Source organism: Ursus arctos, unplaced genomic scaffold (genome assembly GCF_023065955.2).
Source record: "Ursus arctos isolate Adak ecotype North America unplaced genomic scaffold, UrsArc2.0 scaffold_22, whole genome shotgun sequence".
In the NCBI taxonomy this organism is placed as follows: domain Eukaryota; kingdom Metazoa; phylum Chordata; class Mammalia; order Carnivora; family Ursidae; genus Ursus; species Ursus arctos.
In genome coordinates, this window is record NW_026622897.1 from 14,951,351 (window position 1) to 14,967,091 (window position 15,741).

The 15,741-nt window shown below is 50.5% G+C and overlaps 1 long non-coding RNA gene across 7 annotated transcripts in view; it reads left to right on the top strand.

Annotated features, from left to right (window-relative positions):
* Window positions 1-15,741, top strand: part of LOC113259955 (uncharacterized) — a 242,226-nt gene that overhangs the window by 182,883 nt on the left and 43,602 nt on the right. For 5 of the 7 annotated variants that reach the window (XR_008960876.1, XR_008960877.1, XR_008960879.1 and 2 more), the window contains 2 exons: window positions 6,404-6,560; window positions 11,955-13,134. This is a non-coding gene — a long non-coding RNA (uncharacterized LOC113259955). Of the gene's footprint in view, window positions 1-6,403; window positions 6,561-11,954; window positions 13,135-15,741 lie in introns of those variants that run through there. The other 2 variants (XR_006410227.3, XR_008960880.1) reach the window with 2 other exon arrangements.

Here is a 15,741-nt window from a genome sequence, read left to right on the forward strand (position 1 = left end):
TCACAGTAGTACTAGAATCACAGCGGCTCCCGTTTATGTTGCACCTGCCATACGCCACTGTTATTCTAAGCACTTGCGGGTATAGTAAGCTATGTAATCCTCAGAATGAACCTGCAAGGCAAGGAGAAAATGGTATTTTAAGGCCTGTGGGGTAGACCCACGAAGCTGCCAGCCCGTGCCTGTGCCATCCTTCTGTCCCCACTCCCTTGCCGTCCGTATCTGCTCCATGTCTCTCCGAGCGTGAATTTCCGTAGCTGAGAACGTGCCCAGCACACGAGGGTTGAGAAACTGCCTGGGAAGAACTCAGCACCGAGCACGGTGGGTGCGTAATCAACATTCACGATGTGCTTGCTTTGGTTATGAAGCAGTAAGCCTCGACAGGGGAGTGTCTGGAGACTAGTTGGGAGCAGGGAGAGGGGGAGTTCCCACCCATGAACCATTAACCAGGCTCCTTGCAGAGCTGCTAAGGCATGTGAGTCACGTGGAGGTCACTGGAGACACATGGCCTGTGAAAGGCCATTTCAAGGGGGCGGGGTCTTTTTCCTGGACTGTTATCAAATAAAGAACAAATCGGGTTGAAGTGAGGAGAGACTTTATTCGAAAAGACAATTGCATTAGGAGGAGGGGAGCTCAGCATCTCAAGGGTCAGACAGAAAGAGTTTTTTTTTTTAATAGAAGAAAGTAAACAGGGAGAGAAGAACCAGATGAGGGGTGGGACAAGCAGGTGGTCTGGATGGGAAGGTTCTGCTCTGAGGTCAGCCCATTCCTGGGAGAGGTGGTTAAGGGGAGGGATTGTTCCCAAGCGCTGATGCTGACTCAGGCTGTGGGGGGGATGGTGCGGGGGGGGGGGGTGTCGAAGTCCAGGGGAGAGCTGTGGGCCTGAAGTTTGGTCAGGTCAGGTGAACTGGCATTTTGTCCAGATTGGCCTGTGGGGACACATGGCTTGGCTTATCATTTATGAGGCACAAAAGCGATAGTTTGCAGGTGATATCTGGCATTGTCCTAGGTAAAGAAGCATCTTTGAGTCTGATCTAAGTCATACGGGGAAGCGTGGTTTTCTGCAGTGAGCCTTTTCCTGGAACCCGAAAGGGTGGGGGATTTCTATAAAATTGCTGTTTTCCAGGAACATAGAACTCAGTCAAGACACCGTCACTGACCGCTGCAGGTCAGGGTGGGTGATGGAGAGAGGAGGCTGGTTGATTGGTTCCTAATTCTCCTGGTCCCCACTTTGGAAGGGGTCCCAGGTGGGGGACGCGTTGGAGGGCCGGTCCTGCCTGGTGAGATGGAGACCATGGTGCTGGGCAGCTCACAGCCTGCTTGGCCTCCCCATCCTCTTCCTCTTTGGCCCAGGTCTACAACAGTGGGGAGATGGGAACTCGGGGGGTCTGGGCAACCTTTGAACCACCCTCCCTGTTTGTCACATGAGCTTCCCTGAATAACAGGAAGAGGAGGATCTCTGTCCCCGGGGTCTGAGCAGAAGGTGAAGGTGAGAGCCCAGGTCCCACCAAGACAACGGACAGCCAGCTCCGGGCCTTTTCCCTCCCGAATCCTTTCCCAGCAGCAGCCCCGAGTGCTGTTGAGTTTGCCCTGCACTTGTCTGTGGTTGCAGGGTGCAGGGAAGCCGAGCTGGTGCCTGGAGGGCAGATGGAGGGGCGCCCCTTTGTCTGCAGCCCCCTGAGCTGGGCTGGCTGCTTCTCCCCACCGTCCTCATGCGGCTCTGGCTGTGCCAACTGCGGGCTGTTTTCGGGTGAGATGGATGCCTCCCTGCAGGGAGAGGGCAGGAGAGGAGCCTCACCCCTGCTCTTTCTCCAGGCTCTGCTCTCCAGCCTGGGCTGGCCCTGTCTCAGCTGCAGCCGCCTCCCCCTTCCAGGCCACCGCTGTACCAGCCGCCTGTCTTCCTGTCGCTCCCGGTGACTCCCTAATGACTGTAATCAGGGTGTGCGCTGAGAAGCAGGGGGGACGGCAAGTGGAGAGTGCTTCCCAGCCGCCCAGTCCATTAGCGGGGCAGCACCGGAGGCAGAGGACCAGGAGGGGCTGGCCAGGAGGCCCTGTCTCCCTCACCCCTTCTTCCCTTCCCTCTCCCAGCTTCCTGCTCAGAGCTCTGCTCTAATTATAAATGGTTTGACAACTTTAGGCCAGGCCCTGTAATTAAAAATAAAGAGGAAGACAGGCAGCATTGTCTTCTAACGATGCCTTTAATTGGTGGAGTTAATTTTAACGGGGTGCCTTGGAGGAGGGAATTCCAGAGTTGGGGCTCTTGCTGATATCCCTGTAACGCTCACGCAACCCACTTACCCATCTGTCTCCCCATCGGAAGGGAGCGCCGCAGGGCAGGGGCTGCGTCTTCCTTTATTCGTTTTTATGCCTAGTGCCTGGCACACAGTAAGCACTTAATAGATATTTGTGGAATGAACAAAGGAGAGAACGGTCTGCTGTGAGGAAGACAAGGATCATGAGCTTCTTTTTTTTTTTTTTTTAAAGATTTTATTTATTTATTCGACAGAGATAGAGACAGCCAGCGAGAGAGGGAACACAAGCAGGGGGAGTGGGAGAGGAAGAAGGCAGGCTCCCAGCAGAGGAGCCTGATGTGGGGCTCGATCCCATAACGCTGGGATCATGCCCTGAGCCGAAGGCAGACGCTTAACCGCTGTGCCACCCAGGGGCCCCAGGATCATGAGCTTCTAAGGGTGGTTTTCCCCCCTTCTCTGCCCAGAATTCTTACTCTTAGAATCATGCCTTTGGGCTAAGACATCCTTCTAGTCAGGGATGGTGACTTGCAACTAACAGAAAGAAAGCCTCTCAGAACAGCTCAAGTGACAGGGGAGATGTCGAAAGGGCAAGGAGGGGGCGCCTGGGTGGCTCAGTCAGTCGAGCATCTGACTCTTGATTTCGGCTCAGGTCATGATCCTGGGGTCCTGGGATCAAGTCCTGCATTGGGCTCTATGCTCAGTGTGGAGTCTGCTGGAGATTCTCTGTCTCTCTCCCTCTACCCTCCCCACCCTTTAAAAAAGAAAGGGCAAGGAGGGGGCTCTCATGGGTCCCCCGGGGCAGGAAGGGAGTTGCAATTGGAACAGGGGAAACCAGCAGAATCAGCAACCCAGCCTCTCTCCATCTCCCGAGGCCTCCCCACCAGCCAAGACTCTTCCCTCGGGTCTCCCATGTGCTTGGGGACCAGCCCCTCAGAGGGAGGGGACAGCTTTTCTTTCTTTCTTTTTTTTTTTTTAAAGATTTTATTTTTATTTATGTGACAGAGAGACAGCCAGCGAGAGAGGGAACACAGCAGGGGGAGTGGGAGAGGAAGAAGCAGGCTCCCAGCGGAGGAGCCCGATGTGGGACTCGATCCCAGAACGCCAGTATCACGCCCTGAGCCGAAGGCAGACGCTTAACGACTGCGCTACCCAGGCGCCCCACAGCTTTTCTTTTTTAACTTTAGCTCAGGATGAAGTTAAATCTTTTCTTTGGTTCTCTGAACATGGCCAAAGACAGGCTGCTGTTTTCAAATTTAACTGCCTTTTTTTTTTTTTAAAAAAGATGGTGGGTAGGAATAGAAATACAACTAGCAGAACCAGTTTACCCAAATGCTAGGAATCCTGCTAGAAGTATGGACTCACTCTCCTAAATTCCAAATCACACAAGGAGCTCACTCTAGCCTCCTGAGATCCTGGACTGTTCTACCCTCGGTCCCCCAGGTGAGGTCCCCACAGGTGAGGCTTTAGGTGGAAATCACAGAAGCCAAGCTGTCCCAGTGTTTGGGGGAACCCTTTTGAACAGAGGGTGCCACAGAGTAGGCACTCAGTAAAATATATGTCATCCTATTTCCCACCAAGAGGAATTGTTTAGCAGGCTGGTGTAGTTTCTCCTAGGAGGAACAAAGAAGTCCCCCCAAAGACAAACCCTTCTGTAAATCAAGCCCTTTGGATCTAATCCTCCTCTCATGCCCCATCCCCCAAGCCTCATCCCTAAATCCTGCCCGTATCCTAAGGGGCTGAATAATGTTTTTGAGATATCAAGCTGATGTGTGAGGCAGGGTGCCCTGCACCCACTGAGTCAATGGCACCCATGCCTCCGGGGAGAGCAGCTACAGCCTAGAACAAAGAAGTCAATTGAGTTGCGGAAGGGATTTTTCAACTGGAGGCAGACACAGATACAATAGTCTGTGAGCGAAATGATTTTGACTGGCAAGATCTAGAGCTTAAGAGAGGAACAGTTGAGCTTTAAATTCCAAGAAGGCTTAGCTGATCACTGAATTTTTAAAACTTAACCACAGAATGTTTAGGAAGGTAGTAGATGCTTATGCACTGATTGAATTAACCTTTCTCCGTGTGCAAACATCTATAGGACTCAACCTTTATTCCCATGCGATGCTTCTGACATTAGATTGAAGATTTAATGAGTGATAGTAGTTAATGTTGTGCTTACACAGTAGCTTACTGTGGACTAGGCACCGTGCTAAGTGTTTGATATATCTCATTTAATACACTCAACAACCTCATAAAGGGGTATCAGGATTGTCCCCAGGTTACAGATGAGCTCCTGTGAATGGCCTACAGCTATGCCCTGTAACAGTGCCTCTCTCTCTTTAAACCGATCTTGTGATTTCTCCCTCACTGCTGCTACTCTAGTCCAGGTTCTTTTGGGTGCTCTTCTCTAGGGGAAGATCTGTTAACACTTTGTGGGCTTGGGGAGACCCAATGTCCCTCGTCCTGAGACTCCCAGGGAAAGGCGATCATTCCCTCTTCCCCGCTATAGCCAAGCCCATGCACACGTTGATTTTTGTACTTTATATGCAAGACTTTACTATCATTATTTGGGTATGTGGGTCCCTCTTATTGCTCGCTCCATGAGTAGTGGTTTTTTTTTCTGTGTCTCTGGCATCTAGCAAATGCTTGACACAGAGCAGTGATCAGGGAGTGACTGGATATAAAGGGCTAAATGACTGTGTGAATGAGAACACAGTTAACCACAGGGCAGGGACTTGAGGGTAGTTGCCCAACACTCATGAAGTCGCTCCTTCCTAGGAAGTTGCAGAGCCCAAAGAGGCAGAGAGCCAGAGTTTAGAAGGAGCAGTTGAGCCTCTCCTCTGTCCCCTTGCGCCCAGCTTTCACTTAGGGACCAGAATGCCAGGGGGTGATAGAGACCACCAGATGAGTCTGCCCCGCCCAAGGCAATTTGTGCTCTCCTTTCCCCCTGGAACTCCCAGAACGTCCTGCACTGGCAGGGGATAGACCAGGCAGAGCAGAAGGGTACCTTCTAGGCTGAGAGGGCCTGAGATACTGCCTCTTATGGCAGCCTCCCGCTGCTACCCCTTCTGGTTCCTGGCCTGTGGCTGGCATCCAGGAAATCCAGAGTGGCCCCCAGCCTGCTGGAGGAGGGCTGGTGGGAGAAGTCAGGCCTAGCAGGAGAGGAGCAACCCAGTAATCAAGATAAAAATATTTTAATGCAATACTTAAAAACAGAACAAAATTGGCACACCATGGCCCTTGGACTGGCTGCCTGGTTTTATAAATAAAGTTTTATTGGGACCGGGGCTAGGATTAGAATGAGGTGAGGGAGACAGGGTCGTGCAAGTGCTGGATCGGAACCTACCTCTACTAAAATTTTGATATTTTGTTCCAATTTTCTGGCATTCATTTTGATTCTTAAAAAATACTGCATTCAAATATTAATTATCTCGATTGCTGAGTTTTGGGGCACTGCCTGAAATTTGCGCCTGAGCTGACTGCTTTAGTCTCCTTACTCTTTTAGGTCCCAGGAGATGGAGCCCATGTCAGAGGGGTGGGGGGAGGGGAGGACTGCTGCGCGTATCTGGTCTTTATAGGATTTATGAAAAAGCTCCCCTTCTGGGATAAACTACCAAGGGACCCTCTCCTCCGGACCGACTCAGCAACTGTGCACCGCCTGGCGAGCAGGATGCAGGCTGGATGCCAGCTCCCATCCACCCCCTCTGCGGAGCCCTCTGTATGGAGCACAGGATTCACAAGAATACGGGTGGCCCCATCCTGACAATAGAGCACAGGTCACCCCACCCACAGCCGCTTCAGCGGCAGACACCGCAAAGGTTGAAATCACGCAAGGACCATGGAGAGCGAGCTAGCACTCAGGGTTACATCAGCTCCTCCATGACAGAGGCATCCTGGGGAGGAGCGGGGGTGGAGAAACCCAGAAGCCCTGATAGGGACTTTGAACTTTGAGTTTGAATCTGGAGCCAAGGGCATGTTGACCCCAAAGAGACTTAACTTTTAAAAGGGAAGCGACTGGATCGCCTTTACTTGGCAAGATGAAATGTTCTGGGCTGTCAGTAGAATGAGGGCTTCAGAGCTGTATGAGTTCTCTACTGCTGTGTAACAGATCATCTCAAAACTGAGTGGCCGGGCACATCAGTGACTTTTATTATCTTTCACAGTGTCTGTGGGCCAGGAATCCAGGGAGGGCAAGCAGGTGCTGCTCTTCTCTGCTCGGTGATGACTGCGGCCACAGCTGGAACACCCAGAGGCTGGGGTTACCTGAGGACCTCACCGGGTCTGAGGCTCTGCTTCCAGGGTGGTGCACTTTCATGGCTGGTGAGTTGGTGCTGGTTGTGGATGGGAGGGCTCATTCCTTTCCATCTGGGGTCTCCATGGGGATGCTTGGGTATCCTCATGGCATGGCAGTGGGCTTTGTCCAGAGTGAGCAATTGAGAGCGACAGAGAGAGAGAGAGAGAGACAGACAGACATATCCTCTTATAATCTAGCCTTGGAAGTTATGTAGCACCTTGACATTCCATGTGACTTAAAAGTAAGTCGTAAGTTTGGTCCACATTTTGAGGACATTTTTTTGAAGATTTATTTAATTTTGGAGAGAGCATGAGCAAGCGTGTGACCAGGGGGGAGGGGCAGAGGGAGAGGAAGAATCCCAAGCAGGCTCCATGCCCAGCGTGGAGCCCGATGTGGGGCTCAATCTCACGACCCCGAGATTGTGACCTGAGCCGAAATCAAGTCAGACACTTAACTGACTGAGCCACCCAGGCACCCCCATCCTATATGCTTCTTGATCTGACCTTTTCTCTCCACCCCTACGGCCACTTCCTTTGGGTGGGCTGCCATGATCTCTTGCAAAACTCTGTTACAGTCTCAGAACTCAGGATTTCTCTGCCTCTGGTCTGTTCTCCACCCAGGGCCCAGAGCACATTCTTTCTAAAATGCAGACAAACCACATTGCTCTCCAGCTTAAACTATTCAGTGGCTTTCTTTTTGTTTTTATTGACATATAATTCACATACCATAAAATTCACCATTTTAAAGTATACAATTCAGTGTGTTTTTGTATTGTCACAGAATTGTGCAGCTATTAGCAGAATCAGTTTTAGAACATGTTCATTGCCCCAGAAAGAGACCAGGTACCCATTTGAAGTCACCTCTTTAGTCCCTCAGCACCCCTAGTCCTCGGCCACGACTCGTCAACGCTCTGTCTCTGATAGATTTGCCTCTCCTGGGCATTTCATCTAAATGCAGTCCTATAATATATGGCCTTTTATGTGAATTCTTTCACTTTGCATGTTTTCAAGGTTCATCTGTATTGTAGCGTGTATCAGGACTTCATTCCTTTTTATGGCTGAATAAAATAAAATAGGCTTGTATGGATAAACCATATTTGGTTTATCTATTCATCAATTGAGGGACATTTGGGTTGTTTCCACTCTCTGACTATTATGAGTAATGCTGCTATGAATATTAGTGTACAAGTTATATATGGACGTATATTTTCAGTTCTCTGAGGCATATATGTAGGAGTGGGGTTGCTGAGTCATCTGGGAACTCTACCATCCTAGTGGGTGTAAAGTGGTGTCTCATTGTGCATTTGATTTGCATTTCTCTGATGGCTAATAATGTTGAGTAGCTTTTCATGTGCTTATTGGCCATTTATATTTCTTCTTTGTTTATTCAAATCCCTTGCCCGTTTTTAAATTGGGCTTTATGTCTTTTTATTGCCGAGCTGTAAGGGTTTACATCTATATATATATATAGGAGTTTTTAGGTATATATTTTCTGTATCCTAGAGCCTTACCAGTGGCTTCCTTTTGTCCCACAGGATGAATTTCAGTCCCCTTCATCTGCCTACAAGGCCCTTGCTGATCTAATCTGGTTTCTTTCATATGGTTCCACCTCCTTCCACTCCCTTCCTTTCACTGATAACCTTTTTTCACTTCCTCATCCGAGAAACGTTCTCTCTCACAACTGGCTCTTTGTAGATACTGTTCCCTCTACCAGGACACTGTTCCCCCTTCATGCCTGGCTAGTATCTCCCCATCCTCTACTTAAGGTCCCTCCCTGAGGGCTAAAAAGATGGTTACTGGTGACGGCAGGCAGGTTCTGCGGCTGAGGGTCAGTCTGTGTATAGGTCCCAGCCTTGGAGGGGACCCCTGGACTCCTTTGGCGATAATACTGAGGGCTAGGGCTCTGACAAGAGAGCCGTTCGTTTCCTAGGCCTGCAGTAAGCACCGCAAGCTGGGTGGCCTAAAACAATAGAAATTCATTCCATCACAGTTCTGGAAGCCAGAAGTCCAAAGTCAAGGTGACCGCAGGGTCACGCTCTCTCTGAGGTTCTAGAGAAGAATTGGTTCCATGACACTCTCTTAGCTTCTGGTAGCTTCTGGCAGTCGTTGATGTTGCCTGGCTTGTACAGTTGTCATTCCAACCTGCTCTGTCTTCACATGGCAGTCTGTCCTGTGTGTCTCTACTTCCAGATTTCCTTCTTCTTAAAAGGACACCAGTCATATTGGATTTAGGGTCTACCTAATCCAGTGTAAGTTCATTTTGACACGATTACAACTGCAAAGACTTTATTTCCAAATAAAGTTCCCATTCACAGATGCTGGGTAGACGTGAATTTTGGGGGCAGGGGACAATATTCAATTCAATACATTCCACCCTGTGGTCTCCCCAGATTCTTATCTGTCTCATAGGCAAAATACATTCACCCGATCTCAACATTCTCTAAAGTCTTAACCATTAACTCTAAAATCTCATCTAAATATTATCAACTCAGAAAAGTTCCAGCTCTCATCATGTAAGTCATTTACCCTGGGCATGGATGGGGCTCTGAGGATGAGCCTTCCTGGGGGCAGAATTGCCCTCCGTCTGTGAACACGTGAGACTAGAACACGAGTTATCTCTGTCCAAAGTCCAATGGTAGCACAGGCATAGGATGGACATTCCCATTCTGAAGGGGAGAAAATGAAAGGATCAGGGGGATTACTGGTTTAAAGCCAGTTTGCCATCTAGCAAGCAACGTTTCATTAAGTTTCAAGGCCAGAGAATAATTCTCTGTGGCTTGATCCCTGCTCTGGGCCCTCAGGAGTGGCTTTCCTCTTCTGGCCTATGCATCTGTGACTCTGCCTTCCAAGTCATTCTTCCTTCATTTTGTCCCATTCTTACTCCTTTCGGTCTAGACTGCTAGCATTTCTAGTGATATAAAATTCTTTAAAATCTTGTGGGTCTCCTATGTATGTGAAAAGGAACCGTACCATTAGCCATGAGGGGTTTCCACAGGTCCTTCCTAGATGATCACACCCCTATTCCTGACTTCTGCTGAGGTGGTTGATTGAATCCATAAGTCACATGCCTAAAGTCTTTAGCAAAAGTTGTCCAGTCATACCTTGGCCCTGTCTCCAGAACACACTGTTTAGATAGGCTGAGAATTTTCCACATCGAATGCTGGTTCCTTTTTGCGTAACAATTCATTCTTACATTTATCTCTTTCCTTTTATAATTTTCATATAAATGGCAAGGAAAAATGAGGCCATGCCTCCACACTTTGTTTGAAAATCTCTCTGCTAACTATCCAAGTTCTACTTTTCCATCCAATGGTAGAACACAATTTGACAAAGATTTCTTTATAACAAGGGTCGCCTTTCTTCCAGTGTCCAGTAACAGGTTCCTTCTTTCTTTCTGAGATCTCACCAGAAGCACCTTTAACGTCCATATTTCTACCAACCTCTTCCAGCCAGTCTAGATTTTTTTCCTACCCTAAACCTCAACATCCTTCCAGCCTCTACCCATTACCCAATTCCAGAGCCACTTCCACATTTTTAGGTATCGGTTATAGCAGCACACCACTCCCTCATACCAACATGTCTCTTAGCTTCCTGGGGCTGTAGTAACAATTTCCACACACTCTGTCCTTAAAAGGACAGAAATTTATTCTCTCACAGTTCTAAAGGCTACAGGCCCCCCACTTCGGGTGATAGCAGAGTCATGATCCCTCTGAGGTTCTAGAGAAGAACCCGTTACATTCCTCTCTCCTAGCTTTTGGTGGTGACCAGCAGTCCTTGGTGTTCCTTGGCTTGTAGAGTCATCACCCCAGTCTGTCTCTCTCTCCACATGGCCTTCTCCCCTGTAGGTCTCTGCTTCCAAATTTCCTTTTTCTTTAAAGGACACCATCCTATTCCGGTATGACTCATCTTAACTAATTATATCTGCAAAGAACTTATTTCCAAATAAGGTCATATTCATAGGTACCGGTGGGCATGAATTTGGAGGGGGACACTATTCAACCCAGTATGGGAGACAGTCCCTATTCTCAGGGACCCCATGGTTGAGTGGAAGGGGGAGCAGACATATGAACAGGAGTGATGCAGTCATGGGGAGAAGGTCATGTTGGAGCAGAGAGCTTGCATGGGGAGGGGTGTGGGAGGCAGGGGACATCTGAACAGAATCTCCCAGGGAATAAGAGTTAGTAAGGGAGAGGGTGTGAGAATGTTTGTGTCCCCCGTCAGATTCATGTGTTGAAATCCTAGTGTGATGGACTTTGGGAGGTGATGAGGTCATGAGGATGGAGTCCTCATGATGGGATTGGTGCCCTTATAAAAGGACCCTAGAGATGTCTTTGTTCTCTTTTCTATCTGACCATGCTGCCCCAGCCTCCATGCTGCTCCAGCCCCTAGAACTGTGAGAAATAAATTTCTGTTGTTTACAAGCCACCCCGTCTGTGGTGCTCTGTCATAGCAGCCTGATCAGACGAAGACCCCAGCAGGGGGGTTAAAGGTTATTGCTAGTTCAGGCTAGAGATGTGAGCAGTCCCCTGTTGATGTGGATCTTGGCCAGCTTGCATGGACGGTTCCTCCAGAGATAAGCACCATGGATCTGCACCACAAACTCCATTTTGCAGGTAGAACTTGGCCTTCATGCAAGCAGAGCAGAGAAAGACACCAGAAATTGTTTCCTAAGAGCAAAGGTTGGATTTTCAGAGGATCTGAAGGCAAGATTGAACTTCCCAATGAGCTAGTTGGGCTCTACCTGGCGTTGAGACATCCCAGGGTTTACTTGCCATGGAAACCTCCTCCACACTCCTGTTCTTCCTCTTGCATTCTCTGTCCCCTGTCAGGTGCACTTTCTGGCAAGGGTTGAAATTTTTCAGTAGCACGCACTTTGTAAGAGCCCTTGGGGGTCCAAGCAGCCTGGGGATGCCCCTTTCCAGGAGGACTATAGAGTGCCCCCTCTTTCTTGGGCTAGGGAGATCTTCCGTGGGCCAGTGCCCATTGTGAGCGGCTAGCCCCAAGCACTGCAGGGCTCTCTTCTCCCCTGTCCACCAGTACCCTCACTGTTAGCTCCTCAGCATGTGAGGACCCCCTCCTTTTAGGACATTTTAATGCAACCTTCTTTCCTTCAGTGCAGACAAAGGAGGTGCTCTATTCCAAAGGCAGCTGTAAATACGAATTGGATGTTAGTATCACTGTGGGTGGGAGTTGAAAGACCTAGGGGCCAGGCTGTGGGACCATCCCCAGCCTGTGGAGGTGGAGCAAAGCATGGAAAGGCGCAGTCCAAGGGAGGTGGCATTAGGGATGGCTGGGAGTGGGCGCTTCCTGCCTCAGGGCCCTGACACCTGCTTTCATGGATCCCTCCATTGGGAAAGGTTTGGAAAGACCAGCACATTCTAGTTTTGTTTTGTTTTCTTTCAACCTTTCATTGTCTTTCAGGTGTTTTACAGCTCTGGAAGTTGTAATGCAAATGTTTGTTGTCTTTAAAAATGCCCCCGGTGTTCCCTGGAATGCAATTGATTATTGCCATGTGGATAGACCCTGTTCACATCTGTCTGTAAGTTCATTTCAGCTTTGCCTGTCGTTAGGGATTGAATGCTTGAGTCCCTCTCCCCTCAGATTCATATGTTGATGCCCTGACCCCCAGCGTGGCTGAATTAGGAGTTGGAAATTGCCCGGAGAGGGAGGGGGCAGTAATAAAGGTGACTTGAGGTCACAGGGTGGGGCTCTGATTGGGTAGGATTAGTGTCCTTGTAAGTAGACAAACCAGAGAGCCACTCCCCGCACCACCCGCTCCCCTGTGCCTGCCACACACCAAGCCAAGGCCTTGGGAGGACCCTGGGAGAACCCCGTGAGAAGGCAGCCATCGATAAGCCAGAGAGAGAGCTCTCATCAGAAACCTACCCTGATTTTGGACTCCCAGCCTCCAGAACTGTGAGAAATAAATTCTGTTGTTTCAGCCACCCAGCCTGAGGTATTTTGGTATGATAGGCAGAGCAGATGAAGACATTTATATTTGAGGTTTTTTTGAGTTTTCCTTTGAACCAATCACAACACCTTACCGATTCCCCCATTAATTCATGAGTAAAATAAGATTCTGGAAACAGGTTGATTTTATATTTGTATATGAGAGTCATGATTTTATCCTTAAGACAAATATTGCCCTTTGACCATTCGGTCGTTCAGCTGCTGTTTGCTGATGCCTTCCGTGGCCCAGGCGCTGTGCTGACGGTTGGGGAGACAAGGAGGAACTTACTACGGTCTGCGTCCTCAAAGAGCAGGTGGTCTAGCACAGAGGCAGCCGGGGAGGGAAACCAGTGACTACTGGGAGGCCCATGGCCAAGGCTGTGGTCAGAGGGTGTGGCTTTCAGGAGGGATTTTAGGCAGGTTTGAGTTCTTCTTCTTGTGAGAAGCATGAGTTTTGGAATCAGACGGGGCCGCCTCCAAGTCCTAAACCCACCACTTCGAAGTTTTGTGACTTCAGATCAATTAATCTTCTTCTCTGTAAAGTAAGAATGGTTGCATCTTAGTCTGAAAGCTTGGTGAGAAATAAATGAGGCGCCACGTACAAAGTGCTTAGCTTAGCGCCCGGTGTGTAATAAATGCTCAATAAATGCGAGTCTTGTCATCTTTTCTTGGCTGTGATTTCAGAAGTGCAAGGAAGGGCCAACGTTCCTTTTTCTCCCTGTCAGATGACGCCTGACATTCCTTGGGAAGAGGAAAACCCTTTCATTATACAGCTAGCGAAGGGCTTGCCGTGGAAACAGCCGGGACCAGGAAACCCAGTGGCTGTGACCCACGTTAGCATGTCATTTGCTGATGCCGGGACTTCCACGTGGAGAAGGTTCTGATCAGAGTTACTCCTTGCCTGTGAGAGCCTTTGAAAGCCCTTTCGCATCACTGAGCTTGTTACTCCTCCCCGTGCCTTCTGGAGAGAGCAGAGCCCAGACTGTCATCCTCCTGTTGTGGAGGACTTGGGACCTGGGCTCTGAGAAGCGACACAGCCTCCTGCAGGCTACCCAGCTGGTCAGGGAGCCAGCCTCAGACCTGGGGCTCTGGACTCAACATGCCTTTCCCTCCAAAGGTCAAGGGATGGGAGAGAAGGAAGGAGGGAGGAAACAGAAGGAGGGAAGGGGTGGCTCTAGAGATGGAACTCGGAGACCCTGTAACTCAGAGAAGCAGAGAAGCAGAGGGTCAGCTCTGCTCTCAGGCAGTGGAGACTCTGAAGTCTGAAGGGGGGAGGGCAAGGTTCTGCCATCGACAAGCTGGGTGGCCGTTAACCACGTTGTGCCTCAGTTTCTTCTTTTAAAAAAAGGAGATAGTGATGCCTATTTCATAGGGTTGTCATAAGAATAAATAGGATAAAATAAGCCGAGGCAGCAGGCACAGTTCTGGAGGAGAAGGTCGCAACTGCACGGGGCGGGGACGGATCTGTTGGCTGGCGGGGTTTCTCTAGCAGTCGGTGAAGGTGCTGGGCGTGGGGTGGGTGCTCCGCATGGTACGTTACATGAAAGAATGAGTAAGCGCTGTGTGTCATGAACACCGTTGCAATCAAGGTGTACAAACGGGTTTGCTGGTGCAATGAGCAAGCTGGGGACATGCAAGGGAGGCTGGAGGAGCTGGGGCTGCAGACGTCTTCCAGATGGCTGTGGGGAGGACAGGCTCAAGGAAGAGCTTGAGTTCTTTGGGCACCAGGGCTCTGGGACGTTCTCTGCTCCGAATCAAGGAGCCGGGAGCCAGGATACTCTGCTTCCAGGTGGGAGTTGTAGGCGCCCAGGTAAGTTCCAGAGGCCAGAGGGACACAGAAGCCCGCGTCCATGCAGGCCAGCAGGGGCAGCTCCAGTGGGTGGTCCCAGGGAGGGCAGGCACGGGGAGCTTTGCTGTGGCTCTTTGGGGGTGGGGGTTCTGGGTTGGGCAGAGGACCCAGGCTGCCACAGCTTTTCCTGAGCACTGCCTCCCCAACCTCCACCTGGCTCGCGGCCCTGCTGCAGGGCCCGGACGGTCCATCAGGAGCCATCTCTGCTCCTTCTGTGACCCTCCTGGGTCCACGGGTGGTGCCCAGGCCCAGATTTCCTAAGGGATTTCTACAGATTCAGATGTTTCTGACAGAGGCTGGCTTTAGGAGAGGCTGGCGGAGCCTCTGTCCCTGAGCCACAGAGGTCTCTGGTCTGTCTCCATCTGAGCCTTCACTTCTGTTTTCGGTAGACCCCCGCCCACTGTCGCTGGCTCCTTCCCATGATCCTCTGTGCTTGTCCGATCCTCTCCCTTCCCCAAACCAAACCCTCTCTCCCTCGCCCTCCCGTCCCTTCAGACGACATCTCATCTTCCCCTCCCCCCATCGCTTGCTGTCTTAGCTTCCCACTTCTCATTTACTTTTCCAACCAATAAAAATCGGCTTCCAGGTGTTATTTCTCTGAGTAGCATCGCCAGTGATCTCCGGAGTCACCAGTAACCCCCTGGCACCCACACCCCGTTTCTAAACCCAGTGGAGTCTCAGGCCGTCTCTGACTCAAGCAGCATTTGACAACGTGGAAACCCTGCTCTTGGATTCCCTGTCCCTCCTTCCTCCCTTCTGACCTGGCTGGCTACTCTCCATCTCCACCCCCTCTCTGGTGGTTCTCCTGGGCGCCTCCCTTCCGCAGGAGTGCTTGAGGGCTGAATCCGACGCCCTCCTCCTCTCTCTCCTCCCTCACGGGCTGCCGTGCGTGCGTGAGCTCGTCCTCCCCATGACTTTAATTACCATCCATAGGCCCATGACCGCCTCTCCAGTGCGGGCTTGGCTCGGCAGCCGCAAAACCATACCCCGACATATATACCCTTATGGCCGTCTCTGCTTGGGTGCCTCCAGTTTGCATGCAAACTGGAACGCACCGTAAACACCCCCTCCCCGCCTTTCCCCTGTGGTCACTACCTCGGTGAACAGCAACCCAGTAGCCTGTCAGAAATCTGGATGATTCTTGCCTCCTCTCTCTCTCTCACCCTCCAAGGTCAGTCCTCCTATTGGATTTGATCCACTTGTCCTTTTACCCTCTTCATTAGGCTCCTGGTCTACCCCTGATCTCCTTCCCCAGGACCCCCTTACTAAGGTGGGGGGGCTGCCTCTGTTCCAGCCTCCTCCTAGGCTCCCTGCCCTGGGCCTGCTCCGGCCTGCTGGTCAGCTCAGCTGGTCTGGGCTCTGCGAGTGCCTTTGCTTTCTATCTAGCATATTCCCCGATCTCCAAAATTC